Source organism: Staurois parvus, unplaced genomic scaffold (genome assembly GCF_062004578.1).
Source record: "Staurois parvus isolate SC_StPar_1 unplaced genomic scaffold, SC_StPar_1.0 ptg000059l, whole genome shotgun sequence".
Lineage (NCBI taxonomy): Eukaryota > Metazoa > Chordata > Amphibia > Anura > Ranidae > Staurois > Staurois parvus.
In genome coordinates this window covers 4,152,461-4,169,700 of record NW_028317855.1, presented here as the reverse complement: position 1 = coordinate 4,169,700, position 17,240 = coordinate 4,152,461, and the positions used below count along the sequence as shown (strand labels likewise).

The 17,240-nt window shown below is 40.6% G+C and overlaps 1 protein-coding gene across 1 annotated transcript in view; it reads right to left on the bottom strand.

Annotated features, from left to right (window-relative positions):
* FRMD1 (FERM domain containing 1) overlaps positions 1–14,868 on the bottom strand; it is a 112,922-nt gene extending 98,054 nt beyond the window's left edge. The window contains exon 1 of the mRNA XM_089668557.1: positions 14,624–14,868. The gene's annotated coding sequence lies outside the window, so the exon portion shown is untranslated. The remainder of the gene's footprint in view (positions 1–14,623) is intronic.
* Between the last annotated feature and the right edge of the window lie 2,372 nt (positions 14,869–17,240).

Genomic DNA, 17,240 nt, shown 5'->3' with positions numbered 1-17,240 from the left:
CGTGTAGGCGTGGAGGTCTGGGTGTCGACCTAAACTACAGCCAAAATCTTGTATAGTTCATATTTGGGCTCATAACTTTTCCTATGCACAAGTGACATTCCACCTGCGGGTAATTATGCAGACAAGTCTGAGGATTGATTAGATATGAATTATGAAAGTGTACACTGAACGGTTCGCTAGATCTATTTTTCTGCTTTCCTGTGTGTCCGAGACACGGCGAGTGACCCAAACTGTTCGCCTGCTCATCGTCCATCTGACGATATGTCTGGTTTTTATGTAAGTCTCTCATATTCCAAGATATGAGACATAGGGGAAAAATGGATTTTAACACAAGGTTATCTGGTCCTGTTTCCTTGGAATGTTCTTTGAACTCCAGGGAAAGCTTGCCTTATCTTATAAGAGGTGTGATATGGTACAGCTCGCCCAGACAGCTAGGCACCTAGCTCAGAGAGGTTTTATGGCTCTGGGGTTCCCTGCTGCCTTGGCCTGCCAGCGACCCACAACCAGCACACACACACACACTGGCCAAATGCCTCCTCTCAGAGAGGTAGGGGGAGGGAGTGAGGGGAAAAAAATGGATAATCTTAACAAAATGGCGGACTGCGTCAGTTTCTGTTACGCACGTTTGCGACAGGAGGAACCTGTTTTTTTTTCCCCCATTCAGTCTGCTGGGTGAAAAACAACAAAAAAGCCTATGGCCAGCTTTACACTGGAGTCGCATTTGGCAAGTTAAAGCGGAGTTCCGGTCCCCATAATAAAAAAAAACAAAAAAAAAAACAAACACAGCTTCCCCATAATTATTACAACCTGCAGTTAAATATGAGATTAGTATCATGGATTAAATCATGCTCGTTATGTAAATCTAAATTTTCTTACATGGATCTCGGAAGCAGGCTGGTTCCATGATGGATGTGGGCATCTGAAGCCCATACTGTACACTTCCTGGATTAGGTGCTGCAGGCTATCCCAGCATGCACCTCTCGATCTCGCGCCTGAACAGTAAGGACACTGCACACGTTGTTTAGAACAGATTGCCATAACAATGGTGACCAAGGTGGAAGTTCACAACCTGTTATGGTAACCTGTCAATTAAAATACAACCCTGGGACGGCAAGGGCGGTCGGCAAAAGGAGAAAGCTTGTCTCCACCTGGCATTGCAACGTTTCCGGTTTGCAAAGAACGAAATGCTACAAGCGGGGGATTCTCATTGATTCCTGGGATTGATGACTCATAAATCCTAGGTAACAACAGGTGGCCGGAGATCACATACCTCGCCGCAGCGAGGTACAATGGAAGTTCTTGCTGTATGCCTAAAAAAGGTGTTTAAACCTTTAAAAAAAAAATCAAATATACCTAACTATATATGGACAACAATAAGGAATATTTTTAACTAAAATTGAAAAAACAGGTGGAACTCCATTTTAAGGAATACTTTACAGGCCCCGGTTGTAATATGCTGCCTATAGATCAAGGGAAACGAATTACAAACTATGGCACTTGTGAACCAGGGTCACATCAGATCGAGGTCTGCTATTTGCATTTCCTTGTTGTGAGGAGGGTGAGGGGGTACTGGTTTGTAATTTTAGTTTCATAGCTGCCAAGTGTCCCAAATCCTGCAGGTGAGTATCAAGATTTTGTACACTGTCCTACAAGGGTTCATTTACTAAAACTGGACAGTGCAAAATCTGGAGTAGCCCTGCATGGTAGCCAATCAGCTTTTAACTTCCGCTTGTTCAATTAAACTTTGACCAAAAAAACTGGAAGACAATTGGTTTCCATGCAGAGCTGCACCAGATTTTGCACTCTCCAGTTTTAGTAAATCAACCCCATAGTATCCTTACACACAAATCCTTCAGGATCCAGGAAACCTGGCAATTGTGTTGAGTGGCAGCAGTGTGCTGACTAATGGAATGCTTTGCATTTCTGGCACTGTGGGCATGATTGTTGAGTTATAGACAACACAGCGGAACGTATTCCGGTAGGTCAACACTGAGCACCAATGTTTATTCTTGCTCCCACTGACAGCAACAATTTGGTGTTCATTTTGCGCCTACTGAATTATTATTATACAGGATTTATACAGCGCTTTACAAAATGAAGGTAGACGTTGCAGTTACAATACAATTTGACACAAGAAGAAACAGAGGGCCCTGCTCGTTAGGAGCTTCCAATCTGAAACCAATGATTTGGAGCTTCTTTTTATCCTAATGATATAATGTTTATTTTATCCCAGTGACACCATGATGTGACGTTTATTTTATCCCAGTGACATCAAAAATACGGAGTTTATTTTAACACACAGCCGACAACTATGTGGAGTTTATTTTATTCATCTGACACTGACAATGTGGAGTTATTTTTGACACTTACACCAATAATGGGACTTATTTTACCAACACTTTCCCTTTAGTGTACTCCAGGCCCCATTTTGTCTAAAACAAGATTGTAAGCTCCAAGGAGCAGGGCCCTCTAATCCCTCTTGTATTGAACTGTATTGTTACTGTATTGTCTCCCACTATAATCTAAAGCGCTGAGCAAACCGTTGGCGCTATATAAATCCTGTATAATAATAATAAAACATAGAAAAGCACTGGAGGGGTGAAGCCCCCAAGAGTCTGGCTCAAAAGTATCCCTCCCAATTATTTCCATTCAGCCGACCCCTGCTAAACTGTCTGAATTCCGATCCATCTATGGCCAGCTTTAGGTGGGAATTTATTGCCCAAAACGTATGAGCAGGCTCCACCCACTCTTCCTCACCAATTCAAACAGACAGTGTATATTTTCTGTTCAGAAGCTTTTTGTGAAATGCATGTATAGCTACAACATTCCACGCTTCTGAATTACAGTTCCTCTCCACTGTCACTGGCAATAAAGTGTATTTTGTTGTTGACTGAAAATTTTAGACAATGTCAAACAACACAGAATCAAAATCTTAAAGAGGAATTCCAGGCTCCCCAAGAAAAATTAAAAAAGTCAGCAGCTACAAAAACTGTAGTTGCTGACTTTTAATAGAAGGGCACTTACCTGTCCAGGGGTCCAGCGCCGTCCTCACCTTAGCTAGTTCTTCACTAGCTTCCCAGTGCAAGCATTGCAAGTAAGGGAAACCGCAAGTGAAGCCACGAAGCTTCCTACTGCGCATGCGCAAGTCACGCTGCAGCTTGTGATTGGCACCCTAGTCTTCTGGGATCTGTGAAGTGTCCTAGAAGACAGTGGGGGGGGGCGAACTTCAGGCTCAGTTCGGACCAGGTACCCATTCCCTCTCCCCCAAAAAAGTGCCAAATGTGACAGTGGATGGGGGTTAAAATAAGCAGATTTATCTTTTAGGTTTCCACTTTACCTTGAAAAATATACAGAAACAGTAACCAAATCATGTACCCAATATTAGTGCTATTTTACACCAAATGCATTTTTAATTGGTTAGTGATCATGTTCACACATTCACTCCTAAAAAGAAAAAAAAAAAGAAAGAAAAAAAAAAAAAAAGGGGGGGGGGGATTGTGGTTTTTGAATTTTTTGGGGGGTTTTTTTAACAAAAAAAACAGAAATAGAATTAACTTGAAAAATTGAACATTTGCTATGTTGTAGGGAAAAATTTTAAATGTTAAGTGTACCCCATCTTACAAATCTTACATTTTGCCTGGTGACTACTTCCTTGCCCTCTGCCTGCCTTTATTTTGGGCACATCTTTCTGAGTTTAGCTCTTCTTTTGGGCAACCTGTACAAATGAATGGGCAGCCAGCAGGCCAAAATGGACCAAAAAAAAAAAAAAAAAAAAAAAGGAACATTGCATTTTTTTTTTTTCAACAAAGCACACCACAATAGTGCAACATTGTTCTGCATTGCCGTGCATTGTGGTGTGCTGCAACGCATGCGCCTCTGAGCTGCACTGCCTCATTGCACTGGGGTGTCATTCAAAATGAATGCTGTCAGAACATGCCAATGGAATTACATGAGTTGAGGAAATACACATTTACTGTAACACACCAGAAAACAGAAACAGGTGTAAAAAGGTGTGTGAAGTGTATAAAGCGTAAAACTCTTAATTTTTTTTTTTTTTTTTTTTTAACAAAAGTCTGAATAGCAATTTGAAAAATTGAATAGGCCAGTACACCTTTTTTGTATTAGTGGGGCATTCTTCTGTTAAATGTTAGGAAACAACAAACAAAAGCATTACAATGTACTATCTCCTACACATTTTCTTGGGGTTATTTTTAAACCAATTGTCTAAAGCCAAAACAAACTGAAACAAGACAGTTTCACTCATGCCTGCTGACCTCATCTTTTGGGAATGTTAAGGGTCTGACCATCATGCTGAGTAGTCACTGACCCAGAAGTAATGAATGGGGAGGCTTTTCTCTTTTTCTTAAGCTTGTTCTGAATTTGTGACTCAAATATTGCAGCCACATACAGCCAGGCAATTAGTATTTTCAGAAGGAGGCTACAAGTGGCAGACCCCATACTTTTTAAGACATATTCACTTTAACTTTCCCCTCCTATTATTTAGTTCCAATTAACACTACTGGAAGTGCAACAGGCGTGTGTGTTTTTGTTGCACTGAGTTCAAAATTCAAAGTTCAAAATGAATCTCAGAAAGTACTATTTTACTGAAAGAGCAGTTGATGCTTGGAATAATCTTCTAGGAGAGGTAGTGAGCCAGTCAAAAGTAAATAGCTTCAAACACGCTTGGGACAAGCATATATCTATACTCCGACAAAAAGGTTAACAAAAAAAAACAAAAAAAAAACAGACACGCTCTTCATTCCCCCCCCCCCACAAAAAAACCCTAAAAAAATCAAACAAAAAAACCGCCAGACTCGGACCACTCTTGTCTTTTTTTGGCAGTCACTTTTCTATGTTTGTATAAGCAATATGTTCATTTCGAATGAGCATTTTTTTTTTACCATGCATTTTGCTGCGTGTTTTTTCACACACAGAACCGTGCGTCTTGCTTGCTGCATTTAAATAACTGGGTGTGCTTATCCCTATAGTAGGCGGTACATAGCAGGGTGCAGAAAAACAGAAGACAAAAATGCATATGTATATATCTATATATCTGTATATATATTTAGATAGTCAAAGCTCAGCAGTAAACCGGCCAGGCTTGTTCTGTCAGCTTTATGCGTTTAGCCTTACAGCAATAAATGGCTACATCATGATTTAAGAAGTCTCGTAGTAGCTCACGTTTTCTTGATCTTAATAGTTGGGTTTCTTGCAGCGGTGTCTATTGTCTGTTAGGCTATTTTTACACTGCTAAACACGGTAACACCACATGTGAGTTTTTGCCATGTTTCCAGTGTGTGTTTTTCACCGGACAAGCGACTCAAAAAAAAACCAAAAAAAAAACACACACAACAGCGGGTGCATTTTTGGTATGTTTTCCATTCATTTCATTGGGGAGGTGCATTATTTTGCTAAATGGTGTTACCAGGATTTTCAAATGTCATTGGCTCCTGTCTGAGCATAACTGCCATTTTTTCAAATTTAAGGATTTTTCACCTGCTGTGTTCGTTTTTTTGAATTGCACATTTTGGGGATCATGAAGCTCAATTGTTTATCAATTTGGTAGAGATAAAGATCTGTGGTTATGTTACCTACATTAAACAAATCACTGAAAACATTTTTTCTAATTTTATCCCCTACATAAATCTTTTAAAAAAAGATAGTTTTCATTTTGCTAAAAATATAAAACCTTAGGCTCAGTACACAAAGCTTTAACATGAGAATAAATATCTTTAATTTTACCATGTGACTCATATTCAAATCTCATTCTAAATAACTACCCTTATTCGGGTTATTTTCGTGAATAGAGCCTCTTTTCTGCCCTAAAAAAGTATAACATGTTAAAATGGTAACATACAATACTTTGCACTAAACTGACATCTGTAAAACAAAACAACATTCTCATTCCACTGGGACACTGTCATGAATTTTTATACGAATGTTCTTTGATTTAAAAACATGGGCAGAATCACCGCAATTTCAAATCGCGTCAAAAGTGCAAGATGCGCATTTGGGTGTCAATATTCTGAATGGACCCCAAATGTGTTGCGATTGTGCTGCAACTGTTGCTTAACACAATCATGCAGCAAAACTCACTTTAAAAAAATAAATAAAAAAAAAAAAAAAAAAAAATATATATATATATATATATATATATATATATATATATATCTCACTAAATTCTGCTACTTTTTTTAGGGGGGGGGATTAACTGTGATTTTAGGTGAATGTTTTTCTGTTGACAGTTCTGCATGACCGCATTTGGGGCTGGATGTGGCCTTTGCCGCACTTTTTAATGATGTAAATACAAACAATAAAACAACCAGTATTTTGAAAAAACATATTGCGCTAAGCTTGTCGCCCAAAAATATAGCAGGAGCTTCTTTTGGTTGCCAAGCTACACTTTGCGTGACACATGTAAATTGCGCTTTCAAAATTGCAAATGGGAATGCTCATCCTGCAGCGCAATATCTGAAGGGGGCCTAATCGTTAAGTTGCATTAGTACATCAACACCTTTGTGAACTGTGCATTTTCACATACGCAAAGTATGTACAGTATACAAATAAAACTTTCAAATGCTGTAAATCACCAAAAATAATGCATAAAACAGGTCACAGCCCCGAGTGTACCTTTTTCCATACTCTCTAAATGTATACAGTTCTACATGGTGTTTGTGGTAAGGTATAATAAAACCCACCTGTTAACATGCAATACCCCAATGTACGTATTCAGTATGACCCAATGCACCTACCCCTCAGTACTCATGAGGATTTGTGCACATGGCTGCCAAAAACTCAGGGGTTTTTATCATTACAGTGATTTTTTTCACCTGAACGCAGTTCTATTGGTATCTATAGCTCCATGTAGACAGTGTGTAACAATCAGTACATTTTCAGTACAATTAGGGAAAATCAAATAGAAGAATCTGTGTCCGAGGTCTGCAATTTGTGTACACGTATAAATGCATGTAAGGCTTCACGCACACGGCTGTACAGCGTGCAGAGCCTGCATAATCACTTCCCTGTGACCTGCAAGTGACATGTACAGCCGCTCATCAAGATGAGTTTGAAGATGCGGCTGTAAGTGGTTATGAGTTGGGGAGTTGAGTTAACCACTTGCCCTCCAGAGGATTTACCCCCCTTCCTGGCCAGGCCATCTTTCGCGATACAGCGCGGTGTTACTTTAACTGACAATTGCACGGTCATGCAACGCTTCACCAAAATTAAATTTAAGTGCTTTTTTTCCCACAAATAGAGCTTTCTTTCGGTGGTATTTGATCGCCTATGGGGTTTTATTTTTTGCGCTATTAAAAAATAAACGACCACCAATTTTGAGAAAAGAAAAAACAACAAATAACTTTTTGCTATTAAACATGCTGTGTAAAAAAAAATTTTTTTAACCACATTTCGTAATAAAATTTAGGACAAAATGTACTCTGCTACATGTCTTTGCTAAAAAAAAAAAATCCAATACGTGTAAATGAATTGGTTTACGTGAACGTTCTAGCGTCTACAAATGGCGGTATATATACTGGGATTTTTTTTTTCTAATACTAGTAATGATGGCGATCAGTGACTTATAGCGGGACTGTGGCAGGCATTCTGACACTGGGATGGGGGGGACTGTCACTGACATCCCCAGTGACACCAATACAGTGATCAGTCCTAATAAAAAGCTCTGACACTGTACTAATGGCACTGGGCAGGAAGGGGTTAACATCAGGGGCAATCAAAGGGTTAACTGTTTGCTGTTTTGCTGTGTGCAGTGCGTGCGCTTTACACTGTAAGCGTACTGCTTTGTATGGGTCTGCTATGCAGAGCCATACAAAGCAGTGTGCAGGAGCTGACAGGGGAGAGATCTGTATTGTTTATATACAGGTCTCTCCCCCTTCAGTGATACATGGCGATCGCCGTATGCCGGTGGGGAATCACTGACCGGCACCTGGTTATCGACAGGTGAGGCCGCCAATGGCAGTGTGGGTATGTTGCACGCCCCCTTCCCTGAAATGCAAAAATCACATGTATATACAGACGTGATTTTGCACACCCCTGCTGCCCTGTAGCAGTATTTCTGCTATAGGGTGGCGGGGAAGAGGTTAAACATGTGTGCAGATGTATGTTCCGAATGCACACAACACTTTGTGCAGCAACTGGGAATCCCAGGAGAAGGATTACACAGATTCTGTATGCTGAAGCCTAAACACTTTTATGCAAATTTTCTGCGTTTTTGATGCATTTTGAATGTGCTCCAGTGCAGGTTTTTTTGCCCCTCTGTTCTGTTCAACTCAATTAAGGACATGTTTTTGATGTGTTTTGCCACCTTCTAGATGTTCTACATACAGAGAATAATGCAGCATGTTCTACTTTTGTTGACTGCACTGGAATACATCGCACTGGTGTGAACTAGGGCCTTTGGAATCCATGTTAAACACTGGCCATGTGTTTTTGATGCAGAATAAAAGCGCACTGGACTGCATCTGGTGTGGACCAGCCCTCAGTGAAATGGAAGAAGAATTTTATGTGTCTCAGGGCCTATTTACACCAGATGCAGATGGATGCATTTTTGACTGCATTCCTCCTAGATTGTAAGCTCTAACGAGCAGGGCCCTCCGTTTCCTCTTCTACCACATTTTATTGTAATGTCTACCTTCATTTTGTAAAGCGGTTTGGAAACTGTTGTCACTGTATAAATCCTGTATAATAATAATATTATTATTATTATTATTATTATTAATAGACAGTCCAAAATTTAGGTTATCCTACGGGCATAGTTCACACCATTACAGTGCAGTAGGGGGAAAAAAAAAATTCAGCAAGCTGCATTTTTTTTTTTTACACCACAAGCTTGCAAATGCATGTAAATATGCACAAACACACCATAGCACATCACAGTGCACATAAAACCCAAAGAAAGAAAAAAGAAGGATGAGACCTCACAGGACAAATGCAGATTGGAAAATGTGCATCAACTGCATGCAAATGCACATGAAAAATGCGCAGTAGACATGCAGTTTCTCATGTGAATGGGCACTATACACTTCACAGAGGTTTACAGGTAGACTTGTGTAGACAGAAGAACTTCACAGACCACAAGGTGCTTCTTAGTCCTCATGCACACTTGACGTCTTTACAGCTGCTACTTTTGGCTTCTGACATTTTTTTCTACGGCTAGTAAACCTCCCAGCATGTTATCCTATGTGTCCATGCACACAGACTATAATTAACATTTTTTTGGCTGGAAAAAAAAAACCCAGGACTAGTAGGTTCCTAGAGTTTTTTAGCTGTAAATGCTCTAATGCTGAAAAATGTGATAAAACGCCGGCGTTTTTGGACATTTTTTTTTACCTCCAAAAAACGCAAACATGGAAAAACGCCGCTACGCGCTAATGCAAAAACGCTGAAAAAAAGAAAAAAAAAACCTGAAAAACCTCACATTGTTAAGGTGACTACACAGCTAACGTTACCATTGTTATTAAAACATCCAGTGTGCATGAGGACTTTTGCAGGATCTGCGAGATTCGGTCTAGATAATCTGTGATTCCATTACAGCCTTCTTCAGAAAAGCGATCAGATTTTTAAAAATAGTAGTTACAGTAGTAGTACTGAACATACAGTATACAACTCGGTTCCTAACTTCTGTCATATGGAAACAATTGGATTGTATATATTTCAGCACACCATGTCAAGTTTAGGTTTGCTTCATCAGCATTTGTCATTATTGAAACACATTTGAAAGAATTCTAAAAAAAAGTACTGCATTATCCACTTAGCCCAGTCTACAAATGGAATGAGCCCAGCATGTCCTCAGCGATTACTTCACACCTGGGGGTACTCAGGAGATTTTTGCATTTTTAGGAGTGATGTGCCTTACAGGAGCTCATCCTGGCCAGAATAGTGCATTTTTGGTTCCACAGACCTTTGCCATGGGAGCACCTGAAAAACGCACATGCCCATTAGCCTGCATTCACACCTAAGCAGATATTCCCAGCTATTTTGAATCTTTAATTCTGGGTGTTTTACAAGCACGTGTATCAGGCTTCAGACAGACATTTGTTTCCTGGGCTGGGCAAAGGGAGGAGATCAGTTCTAGAGAAGAGGAGTTTACCGATGCACCCATTAGAAGCCAAACGGGGTAAAAACACCTGAAAATACTCACAAAATAAAAGCTCATGTAGTTTTTTGGGAATATAAGACATCAGATCACACATGTTTGAACAGTGTCCATTGGAAAGAATAAGACTCTGCACATTATGTGTAGCCGAGCGTAGGGAACAAGCTGAAAGTACGCAGAAGTGTGATTGGGGGCTCAGAGTGTATGGAGCCAAAAACACTCCATTCTGTCTATTGTTTTATTGGGGTACCAGTGATGGAGCGCTCAGATATGAACAGGGCAAGAATTATGTCACCAGCACACCAGGGAACTCCATCAAAGGGTCCAATGCTTTATTGATTGCTCACATCACAGCAGAAGGTGGTGATGTTTTGGAGCCGCGCAGGACACCTTCATCTGTTGGGGATATTGCCTTATGCCTAGTACACATGATGACAATATCGGGTAAAAAATACCGCTTTTGGAGCAATCGTCCAAAAATCTGATTGTTAGGATACAGCTTTCCAGAGCCAATCACGACGGTTAAGGCGGAATTATCTAAAGGGACAAGCATAAAAATGTCTCTCTCACAATACCAGAACGAAGGATTCACATTTAGGGCCAGTTAACACTACATACGTTTCAGTGTGCTTTTTTTCTGCATCCAAAAACGCACAGAAAGTATGTTATATGGGCAAAGTCATAGTTCCGGATGCAAAAAAAAAAAAAAAAAAAAAAAAAAGAACAGGCTGCATTTTTCCTGCACAGAACTGTATTGGAACACGGTAAAATCAGTCTCTTAGATTGTAAGCTCCAAGGAGCAGGGCCCTCCTAACCCTCTTGTATTGAACTGTATCATTGCTGTATTGTCTCCCGTTATATTGTAAAGTGCTGAGCAAACTGTTGGCGCTGTATAAATCCTGTATGATAATAATAATAATGCAACGCACAAAAAATGCACATGTCCTAGCTCTAATGAGCAGGGCCCTCTGTTTCCTCTTCTACCAAATTGTATTGTAACTGTAATGTCTACCTTCATTTTGTAAAGCGCTGCGCAAACTGTTGGTGCTATATAAATCCTGTATAATAATGTCCCTATTTAAAGTGAAGAAAAAGGAGGGGAAAAAATGAACTGAAACGCACCGGAACATGCCAAAAACACGCATGCGAAAACTCATCCGGAACACATCTGGACTGCATTTCTATAGTGTGAACCGGCCCTAAATCAGTACAGTATTCATCCGTAACCAAGACTGAGCATGCGCAGAAACAAAAGAATACATAACGTCACTTCCGAAGGTGTATTCTGCCGTATGACAATTTTCGATACTCTAGTAACCTATTAATTTCCAATGTGGGACTAGCATGCCAAAAACAAAAAAAACGCATGATCATTTGTCTGATATGCTCATAGGGAGCACCAGGCTTTCAGTCCCGTACACACAATAAGAGTATCAGATGAATGATTGTCCGTTTTTATTTTTTTTGTATGCTAGTCTTCTATCGAAAATGAAGAGGTTAGTAAAGCTACGAAAATTCACGTACGACTAAAAATTCAGAAATGGAATAATGTATTGTATTTTTGAATGAAAACTGTACTGATTAAATGGAAATCGTACGATCTGTTATCATACGAGAAACATTTCTGTGCTGATAGTACGATCCCTTCGAAAGCGGTATTTTCCGTACGATTTCTGATCGTGTGCACTAAGGCTTTAGCCTCAGGTGTAAACACGAAAACAAGAGGAGTCTTGATGGTGAGTGTCGTCGTATGACAAAACATTCATTTGTGAATGGGGCCCGTGTGCACAATCCAACAAGGGAAGAAGCAAACACAGTCCACAGGCAGGATCCAATCAGTCTGGTACAGTGAGCCGTACTCAGTGCTGGAGCAATGGATATATTTATAGAGCAATGGAGCAAATGTTCACAGTTCAGATGTCAGTTGGGTTCACATCCATGGGTTTGTTAGTTCGCTTGCAGATCCTCAGAAACGCACTACAATCCATTTGACCTTATTTCCTGTGGGTCCTGTTCACATCTATGCAGCTTCCTACAATATGGGTTTTTTGGAAAAGTGCGCCAAGTTTTTTTATTATTTATATACACGCAGTCTAAAAACTTCAAGAGAATTGCATGAAAAATGCATGTACATGCATTTTTGGTGCATTTTCCTGCATGACAACAGACACCTCCTAGCAACATCAACACTTTCCCCCCCCCCCCCAAAAAAATGCAAACGCATTACAAACATATTAATAACTACCACCACTCCCAAAAAGAACCCCCCCCCAAAAAAAAAAAAAAAAAATTAAAAAAGATGTTGCATAAATGTATCAACCACACAAATACAAATGTGAACAAAGTCACACCTGACAGTACAAGAAGAAACATTTGTAGCATTGAGATTACTCACTCCGGGAAGTCACTAAATCTGAAGCTGCCGAACACAGTGACCAATCAGCTTCGCACTTCATGCTTGTTTTGTTAAACTTTGAAAATGGAAGCTGGAATCTGATTGGCTAGCAGCTTTTCCAGTCTAATGGTGGCCATACACATTTCAATAAATGATTCTGATCGCTCTCTCCTGATAGGAATAAACTGATATACATTCTACAACTCATTTGGCTGATATGCCACAGACAGGAGGTGGATTTTTAATCAAGATTCACCCTAGCTTCACACCTAAGCATTTTGCAGAAATGCAGTACAGTCCATTAAACATGATTTTCCATAGGACACGTTCACATCTCCATGCTTTCACCCGGTGCGCTTTTTGTCAGGGACTTTTTTTTAACGCAAAAAGCTGTGTATTGGTTCTATAGACTTCAAAGGAAATGCTGCAGAAAAGAATGTAGTGCGTTTTAAATATACCTAGTAACACGAAAAAAAAAAACAACGCAAAATGCATCAAAAACGCAACTACAAAGACGCAATGCAGAAATGGCTCAAACGAAAACTGCATAGGTGTGAACCTAGCCTTATGACAGGATTGTAATTCATGATCATAAGTTATTGAACGGTTTGAGAAATTGTTGAGTTGTTTGAACCGTGCAATCTCATAATCTGATCATCTGAAAAGCGATGGCATTTGTGAATACAGTATCTTAGTGTTGTCACCATCGTGCAACATCATCAATAATTTTGTGTTCCACATGATTGTTTCGGTTGGTCTGAATCCAATGTAAATTGGGTCTAAGTCCCCGATCACACTGGATGAGAATTGGCAGGCGATTTACAAATCGCCTGCCAAGGTCGCCAAGTCGCACCCTATGGTCCACAAGTGGTCATATCGGTGTGGTTCTGACTTGGTCGGAGCTGCGCCAATTACTAAAGTAGCACATGCACTACTTTTGGTGCAATTTGCATAGATATCTGTGTGTCAGATGTCTTGCAAATCACACCTGAAATCAGCATGTCACCCGGCTTTGAAATCGCACGACTTCAGTGTAAGTTGCACAATTTCAAAGTTGGGTTTGATGTGACCGGGATTGTTATTGCCGGATCACAGTGGTGTGAATTGAAATCGCACCTGAAATTTCATCTAATGAATGTGAATGTCAGTGTCTTAACACATGCGATTTGCTGCAGCGTGATTTCTAAAGCAGTTCTTGCATTACTTTTTCAGCAGTTTATTGCGATTACACATACATATAATGAATATAATGGAAATCGCACTGCAAATTGCAAGAAATCGTTGAAAATCTTCACAAGTTGCAATAAAGTATTCAGAAATCGCATCTGAAATTGTACATAAATCACAGCGGTGTGATCGGTGACTTAAATCAATCAAAAGGGAAGTTTGTGGTTTTCACACATAAATCAGACTAAAAGCCATCATAAAGCTGTCCATACACTGTACAATTCCCTTAAAGTACACCATACACGGTACAATCTCCGTAAGATCTACCATCAACTATGTAATGCAATAGTCTACCTGATTGGATACAGAGTGATTGGATAGATAGGTGTGTCCCCATCTTATATAGTTTTGTTAAATCTACATGTGATTGTACAATCAGATTGTATAGTACACAGTATATTCACCTTTAGATTTTTCAAAACTTTGTAATACAAGAGCCTAAACTATCCAAACATTCTAAACATGATTCCTTTTTTTTCTGATTTATGTTGGATTCAGTCAATAACTTCCCTATCGATCGCTTAAGTCACCGCTCACACCACAGCTATTTAAAATCACGAGATTTGTGTGCAATTTCAGATGCAATTTCTGAAGACTTTGTGACTTGTGAAGATTTTCATCAATTTCTTGCAATTTCCATTGTATTCTATGTATGACAAATCGCAATAAAATGCAGAAAAAGTAATGCAAGAACTACTTTAGCTGTTGCACTACTGAGTAGTTGGCAGATCTGAAGGAGATTTTATAATCAGATTGCATGGTGGAAAGAAGATTGTACGATCAGATTGCATGGTGTAAAGAAGATCGTGCGATCAGATTGCATGGTGTAAAGGAGATTGTATAGTGTATGGTCAGTCTCCAATGAATGATGCAGTAAGCAGAGCACTTACCGTACTAGTCCAGGTAGGTCGTTCCCCCAAGTCGTGGGTTTCTCCGGAGTACATAGATACCTCCGCTCTGGACAGCTCTGCTCATCCCAACTTCTCTGCTGATGGGACAACAACACACCCCTCACCGTCAGGACATCCCATTCTATGTGCACAGGGGGGGTCATCTAAGTCTTCCACATCACTTCATAGACCCAACTGTGCTCGGTCAGACCCTCTATAATTATCACACTCGAACTCATTACAAAGAAGTTCTGTGTTAGGAAGAAGTGTAAAAGAACGCTCCCAATCATCTGTCTCCCCCCACCGCTGGGAAGTAGATGAGCCGGCCCGGACCGGCTGATTGTAAACACATTAGAAGGGGAGGACGCCGAGCTGTTGTATCAATGGAACCACGTGCAGTGGGCGGGCCCGTAGTATCATGGCCTGGAGTGGCCATTGGTGGAAAGGAATCCTGTAGGACTTGCCTTATCTTCATTCTTCGTCCAGTTTGCGTGTGGGGATGGGGGGCGTGGCAGACAGTGTGTGACTTAGGGGGGGAGGGTTGTATACCTGAGAGGGAGGTGTATACCTGAGAGGGAAGTGTATGCCTGAGAGGGAGGTGTATAACTGAGAGGGAGGTGTATGCTTGAGAGGGAGGTGTATAACTGAGAGGATGTTTACCTGAGAGTGAGATGTATGCCTGAGAGGGATGTATGCCTGAAAGGGAGGTGTATGCCTGAGAGGGATGTATAACTGAGAGGGATGTATACCTGAGAGGGAGGTGTATACCTGAGAGGGAGGTGTATACCTGAGAGGGAGGTGTATACCTGAGAAGGATGTATAACTGAGAGGGAGGTGTATACCTGAGAGGGATGTATAACTGAGAGGGATGTATAACTGAGAGGGAGGTGTATACCTGAGAGGGAGGTGTATACCTGAGAGGGAGGTGTATACCTGAGAGGGATGTATAACTGAGAGGGATGTATAACTGAGAGGGAGGTGTATGCCTGAGAGGGAGGTGTATACCTGAGAGGGAGGTGTATACCTGAGAGGGAGGTGTATACCTGAGAGGGATGTATAACTGAGAGGGATGTATAACTGAGAGGGAGGTGTATACCTGAGAGGGACGTGTATACCTGAGAGGGAGGTGTATACCTGAGAGGGATGTATAACTGAGAGGGATGTATAACTGAGAGGGAGGTGTATGCCTGAGAGGGAGGTGTATGCCTGAGAGGGAGGTGTATACCTGAGAGGGATGTGTATACCTGAGAGGGAGGTGTATACCTGAGCGCTGGAATGCCAGACTCACAATTGCTGCTCGGACACCAGTAGCCTATTGTTAATAAAATGACATTCATTCAGTATTTAATGGTTCTCGGCCGGGTCACATTGCTTTATTATTAGTATTTACCGTTGTGATGTAAATGCTGGGTGCAATAACTAAAAGCAGGTCATATACACGCACACAACATGTAGTCTTGCGGGTACCTTTTAATCAGCATTTGAACCATTACATATTCTACGCATGTGAAAGACCCTCCACCAAATGAACACCTGGCTTGGCACATCATAGCATTCACCCGGCACTCCAAGAAATAACAGAATCCAACTGCAATATTCTTGAACTGTCAAAACCTCCACTTTTATTATCACAAGACACAAAGGAGGATATATCTTATAGTCATCACAATCTGCATAATAAACACACACCAATAATAATGTGAGCATTACAGCATGAAATAGACATTATTTGACAGCATCACAGACTAGAATTAATATATTACCAAAGCTATGTTAGAAGCTTGAAGGAACAAATCCCATCAGAACCATACTGCCCAGGGGGTCACAGGGAAGCTGTAAGCACGACCAATTGATGAGCCCATATAACCTTGGCAAAAATCCCAGCATCAGAGCGTCCCCTCATGCATGGAATGGGTTCCATGAATTAATCTCGCTTGGACCTCCGCCTTTTCAACTAATTTTCTGGAAGCTTTCCAATAGTGAGCGCCACACCCACCATAGGAGGAGCTAGAAGAAGGGTTCCGCGAGGATAACAGAGTCACATTCAACCACCACATTCGTTATCTGAAAAAGTCACACTTTTGCTTCTTATCTACCCTGTTACTTCTACTCATCTACCCCAAACTTCTACTCATCTACCCCAAACTTAAAGATTTCTAACTTCTCAAGCAAGTAGACGTCTTTCAACAGGTTTTTATCTTCTAATGTGACATACTAGATGTCATAAACACATTCCATTCCATAAACAAGTTTTTATCTTGTTTTCAGCAGAATATCTTGTGACTGTTCCTTTGGCCTAGAGAAATGACACATCAGTCACCTCTCATGCCCCTGGCATTTGGGCAACAATGCTTTATTGTAAAAATTACCCAAGAAACAAAGGGTCCAAGGCCAACACATTTCATAGGCATTACAACAGTACACAGCCCTAACAGTACTTTATAAAGGCAGACAGTACAGTTACAATACAAGAGGGTTAGGAGGGCCCTGTTCATAAGAGCTTACAATCTAATAGAGAGGCAAGTAGTACAAAGGTAATAACGGTGAACGATGAGCTGATGGAAGTGATAAAAAACCAAGCCATCCCTCAATTGCTATTCTCTGCTACTAGAACCAT